This window comes from Anolis carolinensis, unplaced genomic scaffold, assembly GCF_035594765.1.
Source record: "Anolis carolinensis isolate JA03-04 unplaced genomic scaffold, rAnoCar3.1.pri scaffold_14, whole genome shotgun sequence".
Taxonomy (NCBI): Eukaryota; Metazoa; Chordata; class Lepidosauria; order Squamata; family Dactyloidae; genus Anolis; species Anolis carolinensis.
The window spans coordinates 2,296,469-2,313,666 of NW_026943825.1; positions in this window are offsets into that span (position 1 = coordinate 2,296,469).

Here is a 17,198-nt window from a genome sequence, read left to right on the forward strand (position 1 = left end):
AAAAAAAAAAAAAAAAAAAGAAAAAAAAGGAGAGAGATTATCGAAGCACCAGCTTCTACTTTAGAAACGAGAATTGAAACAGCTTTTTCCTCGATCGGACATGCCTAATGTATAAAGCTTTTGAAAACGTGGGGCCTGATTTGGGCTTCCTCCCTTCGGGTTGCCAAGTAATACATAGAATATAATAATAAATGTAATCATAACAATAATCATAGAGAGAAAAAATAATAAATTACATATATACTCGAGTATAAGCCAACTCAAATTTAAGCCATTCTAGTAAAAGGCGGGGGGGGGGGGGTTCAGCCCTAAAAAGGACTGAAAAACTCGACTTATACTTGAGTATATATGGTAGTTTAATAAAGTTTGGTTATATCTGTGGTTAGGTCGGGAATGTAGCCCCATAGATATGTAGGTCTTATTATAATTTCCTTTTCTTTAATTGGTATTATTCATCTGCCAGTCCAAAGAAAGAATTCTAACCAGTCCAGCAGGTGGCGCTAAGAAACTGCTTTTCTTTTTCCAGTTCCAGCCTAGAGCAGCAATTTGAGCATTGGACGATGGGTATTTATTAGGCATGTCCGATCAATGAAAAAAAGTTTCAATTTTTGTTTCTAAAGTAGGGGGCGCTGGCGCTTCGATATAGAAAGTATTTCCGATTTTTTCACTCAAAAATTCTGGATATTTCCGAAAATTCGTAATGATTCTAAATGTTTCTAAAATGGCGGACGCGCATGTGCAATCGCCAAAAAAAAAAAGGAACCGGGGGGGGGGGACTTTTACAGGGCTCTCCCACCCTCATTTCTTGAGCTATCCTCATCAACCCTAGCCCCCACCTTTGCGTCCATCATGGAAGCTTCTGATTGGCCTGGGAGCGGCCGCCATGTTAGGCTGCGCTAAGTTCCCATTCTAGGTAGGTTGCAGAAACAAAAAAATTTTTTAAATATTTTTTAAAATATTTTTTTTAAAAATTGGGGGGGGGTTAACGAAACATTAAGAGACAATTAGAGAATGGGCCAACAATGGTTCGAATTACATTGCTGGTTGCGCTGTGAGACAATGTCTCGGAATGCGTATCAAAAAGCGAGAACAATCCGAAATAATTCCGATATACGATTCAAAACGATTTTTTGGACATGTCTAGTATTTATTGTGTCAGAAGCAAATTGATGGTACAGTTGTAATGTACAGTAGAGTCTTACTTATCCAACATAAATGCGCCGGCAGAACGTTGGATAAGCGAATATGTTGGATAATAAGGAGGCATTAAGGAAAAGCCTATTAAACATCAAATTAGTTTATGATTTTACAACTTGAGCACCAAAACATCATGTTATACAACAAATTGGACAGAAAAAGTAGTTCAATACACAATAATCCTATGTAGTAATTACTGTATTTACAAATTTAGCAACAAAATATCACGATGTATTGAAAACATTGACTACAAAAATGTGTTGGATAATCCAGAATGTTGGATAAGTGAGTGTTGGATAAGTGAGACTCTACTGTATTTTAAAAACAAACAAACAAACAGACAGACAGACAGACAGATAGATGACTGTAGTCCCACTTAAAAGATTTACCTGTTCCACCTTACATACACATTCAACTTAAGAACAAATCCACAAATCCTGTCTTGTTCGTAACTTGGGAGCTGCCTGTATTGACCACATGTTGAAGTTTCCAGGCCACAAGGGCAGCAGGACGTTTTAAAAGGATGTGGGAAAACGGGATGGCGGAGGATTCATTGGACTGTCGAATCGGGACGGTTAGAATTCATGCAGACCTGCCAATCAAGGGTTTTTCAAGGATAGCTTCTCGGTTTTTCTCTCTCTCAATTTTCCAACCGCTGGTCCCCAAATGCCCAGCCAAGGTTTGCGTTTTATGCTAAATGGTCACTTCTTGCTTGTAAAACCTCCCCGCTTAGAAAATCCATTTCATTTTCCTGCCGGGACCGCGGCAGAGTGAGTGGGGCTACTTTTTCTCGGCCCTGCGGAGATGGAAATGGAAATTGACGTGGTCAAAGTGGGGCGGTGGGGGGCCGGGGAGAGGGAAGGCTTTTTGCTTTCTCTTTGGGTTCGCTCGGAGGGCTCTGAAAATATTCCAAGCCTAAAATATTTATATGGCCAGCACTGTGCCATGCTGGGCCCAAAGTGGAAGGGCTTTTTCTGCCAGTCTTCGTGTGGGTGAATAGTTACCGTATATACTCGAGTATAAGCCAACCCAAATATAAGCCGAGGCACCTAATTTTACCACAAAAAAAAAAAAGGGAAAACATTGACTCCAGTATAAGCCGAGATACCAATAAAATTACATTACCGTATATACTTGAGTATAAGCCCACCCGAATATAAGCCGAGGCACCTAATTTTACCACAAAAAAACTGGGAAAACATTGACTCCAGTATAAGCCAAGATACCAATAAAATTACATTACCGTATATACTCGAGTATAAGTCAACCCGAATATAAGCCAAGGCACCTAATCTTACCACAAAAAAACTGGGAAAACATTGACTCCAATATAAGCTGAGATACCAATAAAATTACATTACCGTATATACTCGAGTATAAGCCGACCCGAATATAAGCCGAGGCATCTAATTTTACCACAAGAAAACTGGGAAAACATTGACTCCAGTATAAGCCAAGATACCAATAAAATTACATTACCGTATATACTCGAGAATAAGTCGACCCGAATATAAGCCAAGGCACCTAATTTTACCACAGGAAAACTGGGAAAACATTGACTCCAGTATAAGCCGAGATACCAATAAAATTACATTACCGTATATACTCGAGTATAAGCCCACCCGAATATAAGACGAGGCACCTAATTTCACCACAAAAAAACTGGGAAAACATTGACTCCAGTATAAGCCAAGATACCAATAAAATTACATTACCATATATACTCGAGTATAAGCCGACCCGAATATAAGCCGAGGCACCTAATTTTACCACAAAAAAACTGGGAAAACATTGACTCCAGTATAAGCCGAGATACCAATAAAATTACATTACCGTATATACTCGAGTATAAGCCGACCCAAATATAAGACGAGGCACCTAATTTTACCACAAAAAAACTGGGAAAACATTGACTCCAGTATAAGCCGAGATACCAATAAATTACATTACCATATATACTCGAGTATAAGTCAACCCGAATATAAGCCGATTCACCTAATTTTACCACAAAAAAACTGGGAAAACATTGACTCCAGTATAAGCTGAGATACCAATAAAATTACATTAATTGAGGCCTCTGGAGTTTAAATGTTTTTGAATCTTTACATCAAACTGTAATTTAAGATAGGACTGTTCAACTCTGATTAAATCATTATTTTCATCTTCTTCAATGTAAATGTGCTTATGTATCCTTTTAATAATAATAGTGAAATAATAAATGTAATAATAATAATAATATGCAGTAAAATAATAAATGTATTATTAATAATAAAAATAGAGTAAAATAAATGTCAAAGTAACAACAATAACAGAGTAAAATAATAAATAAAATAATAAAATAATAAATGTAACAATACCAATCATAATAGAGAAAAATAATAAATATACCATATATACTTGAGTATAAGCCGACCTGAATATAAGCCCACCAGGACCCTCACCCGAGTATAAGGCGAGGAAGTTTTTTTTTCAGTCCTAAAAAAGGGCTGAAGAACTAGGCTTATACTCGAGTATATACAGTAAATGTATTCAAAGTTTGTTACATAGTGTTGTTATTATTTATATGCTGCTTTTTCTCTGTTGAAGCAGCAAACCGTGTTCATAGGCTCACCATATGTCAAAGCCCATGTGACACGTTTAATAATAATGTGAGAAATTATTATTATTATTATTATTATTATTATTATTATTATTATTATTCATAGGCTCACCATATGTCAAAGCCCATGTGACACGTTTAATAATATTGTGAGAGATTATTATTATTATTATTATTATTATTATTATTCATAGGCTCACCATATGTCAAAGCCCATGTGACACGTTTAATAATATTATGAGAGATTATTATTATTATTATTATTCATAGGCTCACCATATGTCAAAGCCCATGTGACATATTTAATAATAATGTGAGAGAGTGTTTAATAATATTGTGAGAGATTATTATTATTATTATTATTATTATTATTCATAGGCTCACCATATGTCAAAGCCCATGTGACACGTTTAATAATATTGTGAGAGATTATTATTATTATTATTATTATTATTATTATTATTATTATTATTCATAGGCTCACCATATGTCAAAGCCCATGTGACACATTTAATAATAATGTGAGAGAGTGTTTAATAATATTGTGAGAGATTATTATTATTATTATTATTATTATTCATAGGCTCACCATATGTCAAAGCCCATGTGACACGTTTAATAATATTGTGAGAGATTATTATTATTATTATTATTATTCATAGGCTCACCATAAGTCAAAGCCCATGTGACACATTTAATAATAATGTGAGAGAGTGTGACTTGCCCAAGGTCACCGAGTGGGTTTCCTTGACTCAACGTGGATTCGGAAACAACACTCAAACAGCATCTATATTGCACGGCTGCATGGTTGTTGTTTTTTTCCCATCTCTGCAATTGCCTGCCTGGCTCCTTTCTCCAAACCCATCATTTCTAATATCTTCCTTCAGGGCATTTTTACTTCATGAGACCCAGGAGGTTCCGGCGACAGCCACGAGTTCTAGGGTTTTCCTCTGCAGTCGGGTCTTCAAAACCAAACATGAAACTCGAATTAGAACGGTCTCTAAAGATACAAAATCACCCCATGGATGGTCATGCCCAAACTAGTCCCCTGCCAGCCAGATTGTCTCACTGATCGAGGAGGAAAGGGAGTGAATGTTAAATTCCTATGTTTAATTTAGTGGTCTTGATTTTTTTGCTCTAGAGTTAAGTGGGATTTCTAGTTGTTTAGCTTATACAGCCGATGGGGAAACTGTGGTCCCATAAGATAGAGGTGACAAATGTGACGGCGCGAGTGGCACCATCTATACGTCGAAGTGTAAGTTGCAAGATTTGAATTGTTGTATCATGCCTGATTTTGCCTTTACCTGAAAATGTAGTTGGATTGATTGGTTATTTATAGCTGTCAATCAATGTTGTTTGCACCAGTTATATTGCTTCCTCAGCTCAATTGTTTGACTCCACCCTTTCCTGGAGTAGGACAGTGTTTTCTCTTTTCATTCCACCATCAAGCTTTCTACCAAATTTACGTGAGAGAGAGACTTGGCTCTAAAAGCCCTTGATTAAGTTACCTCTCGGCACCAATTCTGAGGTTCTTACCCTTGAGACTTATGCTTCATGTTCAGGGCCAACCTGGACGACGTTGAGGAGTCTCAAGCGCCTTCAGATCAGTTCTTTGGCACCAAAGGAAGAACGTGTCTTCAAACATAGGCCATTTGGACTGAGGCTGAGGATTGCTCCGGCATTCACAGCCATTGAGAAAGGGGGACCTGGAAAAGCTTCTCAGCTACAGAGCTTCTTGGACTCAAGACAACCAGAGACTGACTCTGTGTCTTCAAACATAGGCCATTTGGACTGAGGCTGAGGATTGCTCCGGCATTCACAGCCATTGAGAAAGGGGGACCTGGAAAAGCTTCTCAGCTACAGAGCTTCTTGGACTCAAGACAACCAGAGACTGACTCTGTGTCTTCAAACATAGGCCATTTGGACTGAGGCTGAGGATTGCTCCGGCATTCACAGCCATTGAGAAAGGGGGACCTGGAAAAGCTTCTCAGCTGCAGAGCTCCTTGGACTCAAGACAACCAGAGACTGACTCTGTGTCTTCAAACATAGGCCATTTGGACTGAGGCTGAGGATTGCTCCGGCATTCACAGCCATTGAGAAAGGGGGACCTGGAAAAGCTTCTCAGATACAGAGCTTCTTGGACTCAAGACAACCAGAGACTGACTCTGTGTCTTCAAACATAGGCCATTTGGACTGAGGCTGAGGATTGCTCCGGCATTCACAGCCATTGAGAAAGGGGGACCTGGAAAAGCTTCTCAGCTGCAGAGCTCCTTGGACTCCTTGGGTGGTGTGTCACTTCGAGAGAAAAAACCATAATTTTGCAATATGTATAGTTTAAATAACAAAAATGTATAATTGTAATATATAACTGTATTTAATAAATCAAAAACTATTCACTACCATTATTTCCATGTACAACCATCTATGGTACCTCTTGCTGTTTCCACGCTGATTTCTCTCTATTCTAGTTTCAGTGTAGTCATGAATAAAGAATATAATATAATAGTAATAATATGATAATATGCCACAATAATAATAGAATAATAATAGAATGATATAATAATCTCTCTCTCTCTCTCTCTCTCTCTCTCTCTCTATATATATATATATATATATAAGGGTAATGAAATTTCGGCCTAGGACAAAACAACAAAACTACACATCCCAGAAACACTAAATTTGGCAACACAACCCCTCATCCATGCCTCTACATTCATACAACAAAAAGAAAAGAAAAATAAAGTCCTAATTAGAGGGAGAGGAAGAATTGTTTTTATCCAATTGCTGCCAGTTAGAAGGTTAAGCTCCGCCCACTTGGTCTCCTAGCAACCCACTCAGCCCAGGGGACAGGCAAAGTTAGGCCTCACTTAGGCCTCTTCCACACTGCCTATAAAATACAGATTATCTGATTTTCACTGGATTATATGGCAGTGTAGACTCAAGGCCCTTCCACACAGCTATATAACCCATTTATAATCTTATATTATCTGCTTTGAACTGGATTATCTTGACTCCACACTGACATATAATCCCCTTCCGGGAGCAGTCGGACACAACTGGACTTAATGTCAGGAGAAAACCTTTACCCTTTACCTTAACTACCACCAATTCCTCAATACTTTATTTCCCAGACCACCAGACTTCGCCACAGCAACGCGTGGCCGGGCACAGCTAGTGTATGTGTATATATATATATATATATATATATATATATATATATATAAAAGAGTGATGGCATTACGGCGACCCACAAAACAACAAAACTACAGGCCCCCCAATCTCGAAATTTGATGACACAACCCATCATCCACGGCTCTAGGTTGATACAACAAAAAGAAAAGAAAAATAAAGTCCTAATTAGAGAGAGAGGAATAATTGCTTTTATCCAATTGCTGCCAGTTAGAAGGCTAAGCTCCTCCAACTTGGTCTCCTAGCAACCCAATAAAAAATAATAAAAAAACACTAAAAAATAGTTAAAAATGCTAAAAAAATTAATACAATAAAATACTATAATAACAGAAAATAACTAAAAATAATACAAGGAAATAATAAAATATAATAAATAAAAAGATAACTTACAATAAAATTAATTTAAAAATACAAATAACATCAAATAAAAATTACACAACAATTTTTAACCAATACCACCACCACTTTGCCACAGCAACGCGTGGCCGGGCACAGCTAGTTATATAAATGTAATGTGCATAATTCCCATGGAGTAAACAACAAAACCACTGGACCCAATCACACCAAATTTGGCCACAAAAGGCATAGTCATCCAATCAATCTGCATGCGGCAGCGTGGCAGCAAAAATGGCTAGGCGTGTTAGTGCTGACACGCGTGTCATAGGTTGGCCATCACTGGTCTACAGTGTAGATGGAGCCTGAGAGGGGTTTTGAGATTCCACGGCAGCAGTCTCCTTTTTTTATATTTACAGGCGGGAGGAGGGGGAGCCGAGGCTATAATTCAGCAGATCATAAAACATCTCTTAGTTTATAATAAGTGAATTATTTACTGGCGACCCTGGCTAAACGGCGGAGGGGGGTATGAATTATTGAGCGACAGATCTGTCAAGAAGCGCCCATAAATAAGTCATCCCGAGCCGTCTTAATGTTCCCACTAAATTACTCACTCCGGCTCCCATCTAAACGCTCCCGGGAGGGGCGGAATTACTCAGGGCTGAGCGGCCTGATGATGAATTAGGAATTAGGAAAGGAAAGTGGGCCAGATTTCCAAGGGTTGCTCCCATTGGAAGTCTCCTTGGGAAGGAAGGCATCCATCCCTTCACCCCTCGCCACTTGAAACAAATGAATGCAAACGCACTATAAGGCCAGAACAAGTGTGAATGTTGCCATTGGTCAGCTTGATTAGCATTGAATAGCCTTGCAGCTTCAAAGGCTGGCTGCTTCCTGCCTGTAGGAATCCTTTGTTGGGAGGTCTTAGCTGACGCTGTGTTTGGGAATCCAACAAAGGATTCCCCCAGGCAGGAAGCAGCCAGCCTTTGACGCTGCAAGGCTATTCAGTGCCAATCAAGCTGGCCAGTTGGAACATTCACACTTGCCTCCAATAGAAAAGAGTTCTTTCTCCCACTCTGGACATTATTCCACTGATACATAAACCCCACTTGCCTAGTTTCCAACAGAAACTCACAACCTCTGAGGATGCCTGCCATAGATGTAGGTGAAGCGTCAGGAGAGAATGCTTCTGGAACATGGCCAGACAGCCCGGAAAACTCACAGCAACTCTCTATATATGTATTTATATATGTGTGTGTGTATGTATGTATGTATATATGTGTATATATATGTATATACAGTAGAGTCTTGCTTATCCAACCTTTGTTTATGCAACATTCTGTATTATCCAACGCAGTCTGCCTTTTAGTAGTCAATGTTTTTGTAGTCATTTTTTTAATACATTGCAATGTTTTGATACTAAATTCATGAATACAATAATTACTACATAATGTTACCATGTAGTGAACTGTTTTTTCTGTTGATTTGTTGTATAACATGATGTTTTGGTGCTTAATTTGTAAAATCATAACCTAATTTGATGTTTAATAGGCTTTTCCTTAATCCCTCCTTATTATCCAATATTTTCGCTTATCCAACATTCTGCCAGCCCGTTTATGTTGGATAAGTGAGACTCTACTGTATATATATCTTCAATCTACATGCACAACAAGAAGATGCTTTGCAAATTAAAATACATACAATGTAGATGGGAAAAAAACATTGTCTCTAAAACGCTTTTAATTGTAATTATGTATACTGCCTTCTAGCAACAAAGAAACTGAGATCTGGCAATTTAAACAGCTACGCAAAGTAGATGTAAACATAACAAAAGGTAACAGAACAAGCAATACAGTGACATTTTTGTGGCAAAGTAAACAATACACTGAAAATTGCAAAGGAGTTCGAAATGGCTGGGCATGTGTGTGCTATCCCTCCCAATTTGGCAATATTTGCAAATTTGATCAGCATGCCATCTATTCCGTTGATAAAGAGATTAAAGAGATTATTATTATTATTATTATTATTATTATTATTATTATTATTATTATTATTAGCGACATTTATATCCCGCCCTTCTCACCCCGAAAGGGACTCAGGGCAGCTTACGAGTTATATATACATACAATAAATTATATTATTAGCATAGGACAATATAAGCATTATGTATTACTATATCGTACTATACCACTATATTGCAATATTATAAGTAATATTACATGTAATATATAATATACAATTACAGTAGAGTCCCACTTATCCAACATTAGCTTATCCAACGTTCTGGATTATCCAAGGCATTTTTGTAGTCAATGTTTTCAATACATCGTGATATTTTGGTGCTAAATGTGTAAATACAGTAATTACTACATAGCATTACTGCGTATTGAACTACTTTTTCTGTCAAATTTGTTGTATAACATGACGTTTTGATGCTTAATTTATAAAATCATAACCTAATTTGATGTTTAATAAGCTTTTCCTTAATCCCTCCTTATGATCCAACATATTCGCTTATCCAACGTTCTGCTGGCCCGTTTATGTTGGATAAGTGAGACTCTACTGTAGTAGCAACAATAATAGAGAAAAATAATAAATGTAATAATACCAATAATAATAGAGAAAAATAATAAATGTAATAAATGTAATAGTAGCAACAAATGTAATAATAATAAATAATAAATGTAATAGTAGCAACACTTATCCCTTTATGTTGGATAAGTGAGACTCTACTGTATAATAGTGTATTATTATTATATTGTATTACATTATAATATTATCAATATTATATGCATATTCAATATATTCTATTATTAGTATGCTAATAATATTATTATACTAATGCTATTAGGAGCACTAGACAAGCTTGTCACACCCAGAATTGTAGCAGAAGGTTGCTGGTTCTTGGGAATATGTTTATTTTAGCACCTATAGAAAGGGCTGGTTGCATTTTCGCACATTTAATGCATCTTAGCCCCCTTCTACATTGCCATATGCAATCCAGATTATCTGCTTTGAACTGGGTTATATTGCAGTCAGGGGCGGTTCAACCGCCAGGCAAACTAGGCAGTTGCCTGTGGCTTTGCAGAGCAGAGAAGCGCCTTAATCCCTCCTTATTATCCAACATTTTTGCTTATCCAATGCTTTTATTTTTCAGTGATTGGTTTGGGGGGGGGGCGCCAAAATTCTGTTCGCCTACACTTGAAAATTACCTTGAGCCGGCCCTGATTGCAGTGTAGACTCATTGGAGCCAACGCCACATTCGTAGGAGATTCTGGGAGTTGTCCTGAGATATAATCCCTCTGAGATATAGATCTTCCTGATCTGTGGGTGATCTCATACAAGGCCTACAGTGGTCCCTGGCTTGTTATAACATTTTATAGAGCCTCGTATATTCCGTGGATGTTTTATTATCGGTGGCCTTAAGAGCCACGTGGCCCAGAAGGCCCGGCATCCCTTGGCCACCCCTCGCCCTTTGCAAGCCTTTTGCATCCACGGCCTGCAGCCAAGCCATAGGCGATATATCTTCATTTTATGCCCACCACATTTCTATTTACAGATGTTAATTAAAGCTCCGGCCGGAGGAAGGAGGTCATAAATAGCCAGGCTGGGACTGGTGGCAAAATTATGGCCTCCTCGTCACACGCTCGGACTCGTAAAGCCGCTCGCCGTTTCTCTCTCCCCTTAGGACTCGATTTCAGGGTTTAATGCCCCCTCGTATTTCACCCAGAAATTGGAGGCTGCCGGGTGATCGTGGATTGAGAAACTGGCCATGGGATGAGCAATAGGGAAGAATGGGTCCCTATTTCATAACCACTGGGTGTGCCAGGACTGGGCTTCTCTTGAGGTCGAAAGGAAAGAAATATAGGGTGTTGTTGCGTGCCGCATAAAAGAGAGGGATGTGTTTGGATTCTCTGTGGATGATATTTACTCCAAATCTACAGGACTGCTGCCCTATGCTGAGCTCTCCATGTTCTTCCTGGATCTCCAAGGAGATGCCAAGATATGTATTGCAAACCTATGCTGAGCTCTCCAAGCTCTTCCTGGCTTTACCTTTACCTATATACTTATATACTCGAGTATAAGCCGACCCGAATATAAGCCGAGGCACCTAATTTTACCACAAAACAACTGGGAAAACATTGACTCCAGTATAAGCCGAGATACCAATAAAATTACATTACCATATATACTCGAGTATAAGCCGACCCGAATAAGCCGAGGCACCTAATTTTACCACAAAAAAACTGGGAAAACATTGACTCCAGTATAAGCCGAGATACCAATAAAATTACCGTATATACTCAAGTATAAGCCGACCCGAATATAAGCCAAGGCACCTAATTTTACCACAAAAAAACTGGGAAAACATTGACTCCAGTATAAGCCGAGATACCAATAAAATTACCGTATATACTCAAGTATAAGCCGACCCGAATATAAGCCAAGGCACCTAATTTTACCACAAAAAAACTGGGAAAACATTGACTCCAGTATAAGCCGAGATACCAATAAAATTACCGTATATACTCAAGTATAAGCCGACCCGAATATAAGCCGAGGCACCTAATTTTACCACAAAAAAACTGGGAAAACATTGACTCCAGTATAAGCCGAGATACCAATAAAATTACATTACCATATATACTCGAGTATAAGCAGACCCGAATATAAGCTGAGGCACCTAATTTTACCACAAAAAAACTGCGAAATCATTGACTCCAGTATAAGCCGAGAGCAGGAAATTTCAGAAATAAAAACAGATACCAAAAAAATTACATTAATTGAGGCATCAGTAGGTTAAATGTTTTTGAATATTTACATCAAGCTCAAATTTAAGATAAGACTGTCCAACTCTGATTAAATCATTATTCTCATCTTCTTCAATGTAAATGTGCTTATGGATCCTTTTAATAATAATAGAGTAAAATAATACATATAATAATAATAATACATGTAATAATAATAATAAATAAAGGAACATAATACAAGTAATAATAAATAGAGTAGAATAATAAATGCAATAATAATAATAAGATCAGAATGAAATAATAAATGTAATAATAATAATAATAATAATAATAATAGAGTAAAATAATACATGTAATAATAATAATAAATACAGGAAAATAATAAATGCAATAATAATAATAATAAGATCAGTGAAATAATAAATGTAATAATAATAATAATAATAATAATAGAGTAAAATAAATTTAATAGTAGCAACAATAATTGAGAAAAATAATAAATGTAATAATACCAATAATAATAGAGAAAAATAATAAACGTACCATATATTCACGAGTATAAGTTGACCCAAATATAAGCCCATCTTCTTCAATGTAAATGTGCTTATGTATCCTTTTAATAATAATAGAGTAAACTAATACATGTAATAATAATAATAATAATAATAATAATAATAATAATAATAAATACAGGAAGATAATACATGTAATAATAAATAGAGTAAAATAATAAATGCAATAATAATAATAATAATAATAATAATAACAAGATCAGAGTGAAATAATAAATGTAATAATACCAATAATAATAGAGAAAAATAATAAATGTACCATATATTCTCGAGTATAAGCTAACCCAAATATAAGCCAACCAGGACCCTCACTCGAGTATAAGCCGAGGGGGGCTTTTTCAGTCTTAAAAAAAAGGGCTGAAAAACTAGGCTTATACTCAAGTATATACAGTATATTATTCTTTATTATTACTATCTAGGAGTCTTAGTGAACCACAAGCAGGAACATGAGCCAACAGTGTGATGCAGTGGCCTGGGCTGTGGCGCAGGCTGGAGAGCAAGCCAGCTGCAACCAGCTGCAATGAATCACTCTGACCAGGAGGTCATGAGTTCGAGGCCCGCTCGGAGCCTATGTTTGTCTTGTCTTTGTTCTATGTTAAAAGGCATTGAATGTTTGCCTATATGTGTAATGTGATCCGCCCTGAGTCCCCTTCGGGGTGAGAAAGAAGGGCGGGATATAAATGCTGTAAATAAATAAATAATAAATAATGCAGCAGCTAAAAAAGCTAACAGGAAAATAGTCCAAAAAAAAGGCTACCAACATCATCAAAGCTTTGGAAACGCAGCCTTACAAGGAGAGGGTTAATATGTTTATCTTGGAGAAGAGAAGACTGAGATAAGGAAACTTGATAGCCATGTTGAAATGCTTGGAACGATATCACATTGAGGGGGAAAAGCTTGTTGGGTTTTTTGTACAGATCGGATTCAAATTGCAAGACAAAAATGTGCTTTTCTAATGTGGGGTTTTCCCACTTTTGCAGGATCCTCTGCCCTTAACCCTATTGTATGCAGCCTTCCTCCATCTCTATCTGATATTCTATTTTGGCTCAGGCTGAAATGGAAATGGAGAGAGGAAAAAAATAAGAATAAGACGGCTGAGCAGATCTTCAAACCCCAGCGTTTCTGAATTTCAAGGTAACATTTCTTGCTGGGAGATGAAAGCTTGACCTCGCCGGCACCTTTGCAGCTTTGTGATGACAGCTCGGCTCGCCCAACTTCTCTTCTCGTTTCCCGTTTCCGTAAAGTTTTGATTCTGTCGACGGGGAAGCTTTTCCGATGGGCTTAATTGGACCGACGTGACTGGCTTGTGCTGGACTACGATTTTGGGAAACAAATTCCGACGTTCCCTTTGAGGTCTCCGTCAAGAGACCCTTGCGTGGCCTTCTCTGCAGCCGCTCCTCCCGCCGGAGCCTTTTCTCTTCTGTTCTCAACCAATTCTTTCCAAACATTCCTCGCCTTTTGGTTTCTTTCTCCCAGCTGGAAAATTCCAACTAGGAAGCTCACTTCAAGGAGCAGATCTGATTGAAAGAAGACGCTAGCCAGGCCTCAAACGCAGCCAATAACATCATGATTAAAAAGAACGGTTCGGTGATAAGAGGCGGCTGGACCCGAGAGATGGTTAAATCAATCTTAGAGGAGGACGAAGAAGAGGAGCGAAGGGGCTGAAGAGAGAGAGAAAGAGAGAGAAACAGGACTCCATGAATCCATCAGAGATTCTCCAAGCGTCTTTTTTATTTTTTAAAAAAATGGGAAAATATGATGCAAGGGACCCAAAAATACCCATTTCGGAGCCTGGCATCCCCAATTCAAACCTGTCACTACAGTTGTTCCTTTACATCAGTGATTCCCAAAGTGGGCACTACCGCCCCCTAGTGGGCACTGCAGCGATCCAGGGGGGCAGTGATGGCCACAGGTGCATTTGGGGGCGGGGCCAGGGGAGGGGCGAGGCTTCTTCCCAAGTGCCAGAGACAGGGCTGAGCACCTAGGGTGCCTGTTAGGACACAGGGGGTGGAGCTAAAGGAATGGGCGTGGCTTCTTCCCAAGAGCCCAAGACAGGGCTGAGCCTCTATAGCAGTGATTCCCAAAGTGGGCGCTACCGCCCCCTGGTGGGCACTGCAGTGATCCAGGGGGGCGGTGATGGCACTTGGGGTGGAGCCAGGGAAGGGGCGGGGCCTCCTTCAACAGCCAGAGATAGGGCTGAGCCTCTATACCTCTCCTGAGAGGCCTTTTAGGACTAAAGGGTGGGGCTAGGGTTGGGGGCGGGGCCTCTTCCCAAGAGCCCGAGACAGGGCTGAGCCTCTATACCTCTCCTGAGAGGCCTTTTAGGACTAAAGGGCAGGGCTAGTGTTGGGGGCGGGGCCTCTTCCAAGAGCCCGAGACAGGGCTGAGCCTCTATACCTCTCCTGAGAGGCCTTTTAGGACTAAAGGGCGGGGCTAGGGTTGGGGGCGGGGCCTCTTCCCAAGAGCCTGAGACAGGGCTGAGCCTCTATACCTCTCCTGAGAGGCCTTTTAGGACTAAAGGGCGGGGCTAGGGTTGGGGGCGGGGCCTCTTCCCAAGAGCCTGAGACAGGGCTGAGCCTCTATACCTCTCCTGAGAGGCCTTTTAGGACTAAAGGGCGGGGCTAGGGTTGGGGGCGGGGCCTCTTCCCAAGAGCCTGAGACAGGGCTGAGCCTCTATACCTCTCCTGAGAGGCCTTTTAGGACTAAAGGGCGGGGCTAGGGTTGGGGGCGGGGCCTCTTCCCAAGAGCCTGAGACAGGGCTGAGCCTCTATACCTCTCCTGAGAGGCCTTTTAGGATGAAAGGGCGGGGCTAGGGGTGGGGGCGGGGCCTCTTCCCAAGAGCCTGAGACAGGGCTGAGCCTCTATACCTCTCCTGAGAGGCCTTTTAGGACTAAAGGGCGGGGCTAGGGTTGGGGGCGGGGCCTCTTCCCAAGAGCCTGAGACAGGGCTGAGCCTCTATACCTCTCCTGAGAGGCCTTTTAGGACTAAAGGGCGGGGCTAGGGTTGGGGGCGGGGCCTCTTCCCAAGAGCCTGAGACAGGGCTGAGCCTCTATACCTCTCCTGAGAGGCCTTTTAGGACTAAAGGGCGGGGCTAGGGTTGGGGGCGGGGCCTCTTCCCAAGAGCCCGAGACAGGGCTGAGCCTCTATACCTCCCCTGAGAGGCCTTTTAGGACTAAAGGACAGGGCTAGACACGGGGGCAGGGCCTCTTCCCAAGAGCATGAGACAGGGCTGAGCCTCTATATACCTCCCCTGAGGCGCATGTTAGAACACGTGGGCAGGGAATAGAAGTTCAGCCCCGTCAGGCTCTTGGGAAGAGGCCCAGCCCCCTCCTCTAGCCCCGCCCTTTAGTCCTAAAAGGCCTCTCAGGAGAGGTATAGAGGCTCAGCCCTGTCTCAGGCTCTTGAAGGCACCGCAGGAGAGGGATAGAAGCTCAGCCCTGCCTCAGAGCTCGTAACTCCGCCCACCCCAGTCCTGGCCACCCATTTGTGGCCCCGCCCATCTCCCCCTCCCAGCCCTGTATCTTGGACTAGGGGAGAGGCTCAGCCCCGCCCTCTTGAGCAGGAGCCACGCCCACCCCTCTAAGCCACACCCCTTTCCAGGGGGCGCTGAGTCATATTTTTTCTGGGAAGGGGGTGGCAGGCCAAATAAGTCTGGGAACCACTGGATTAAACTCAGCCATATTCAGCTGGAGTGTCAGATCTGGTCCAAAACGTGGTCCTCCTCCCCGGCAGAAAGTAGCAGGCGGGAGGGAAACCACCTCGGGAGGAAATTACAAACACCCTCCGCTGTGTCGCTCCATCACTGGAACAGCCAAATTAGGCCCGTGTTTTCCGTTGAATAATTGAGCGCCAGTTTGGGGAGCGCATGATTTATTGAGAGGAAACAGCGTGTTAACAAGGACCCAGGTGCCTAATCCTTCATGACGGAGTGGATCGGCTTTATTAGCACCTTGGTCCAAGTGCCAACGAGCCTCCGAGGCAAACAAACAAACAGGCCTGAGCATTGCAAGGCGCTTTGGCGGTGTGTGCCGAGATGTGAATGGATTTTCGGCATCAGGGTGGCATCACCATTAGAAACTTTATTTGGGGGAGCCAAAGAGAGTGGGCATTGGGGGGCACTGAAGGGAAAGCGTCTTTCTTTTGCAGAAGGCTCCATTGTAAGGGAAATGGAGTAATGTTGCATTATGTTGTCGACGGCTTTGATGGCCAGAATCGTTGGGCTGCTGTGAATTTTCCAGGCTATATAGCCATGTTCCAGAAGCATTCTCTCTTGACGTTTCACCCACATCTATGGCAGGCATCCTGAGAGGTTGTGAGGTCTGTTGGAAACTAGGCCAGTGGGGTTTATGTATCTGTGGAATGATGTCCAGGATGTGAGAAATAATAATAATAATAATAATAATAATAATAATAATAATAATAATAATATAATTCTGTCTCCTTCTTCAGGGTCCCATTTTTGAGCCAGAGCCAGGTCTTCTCCTTGTCAGCTTTTCCTTCAATTTTGTCAAGGAACTTTCCATGCAATGTTTTGTCGTGCCAGTTGTCAGCTCTAGTTTG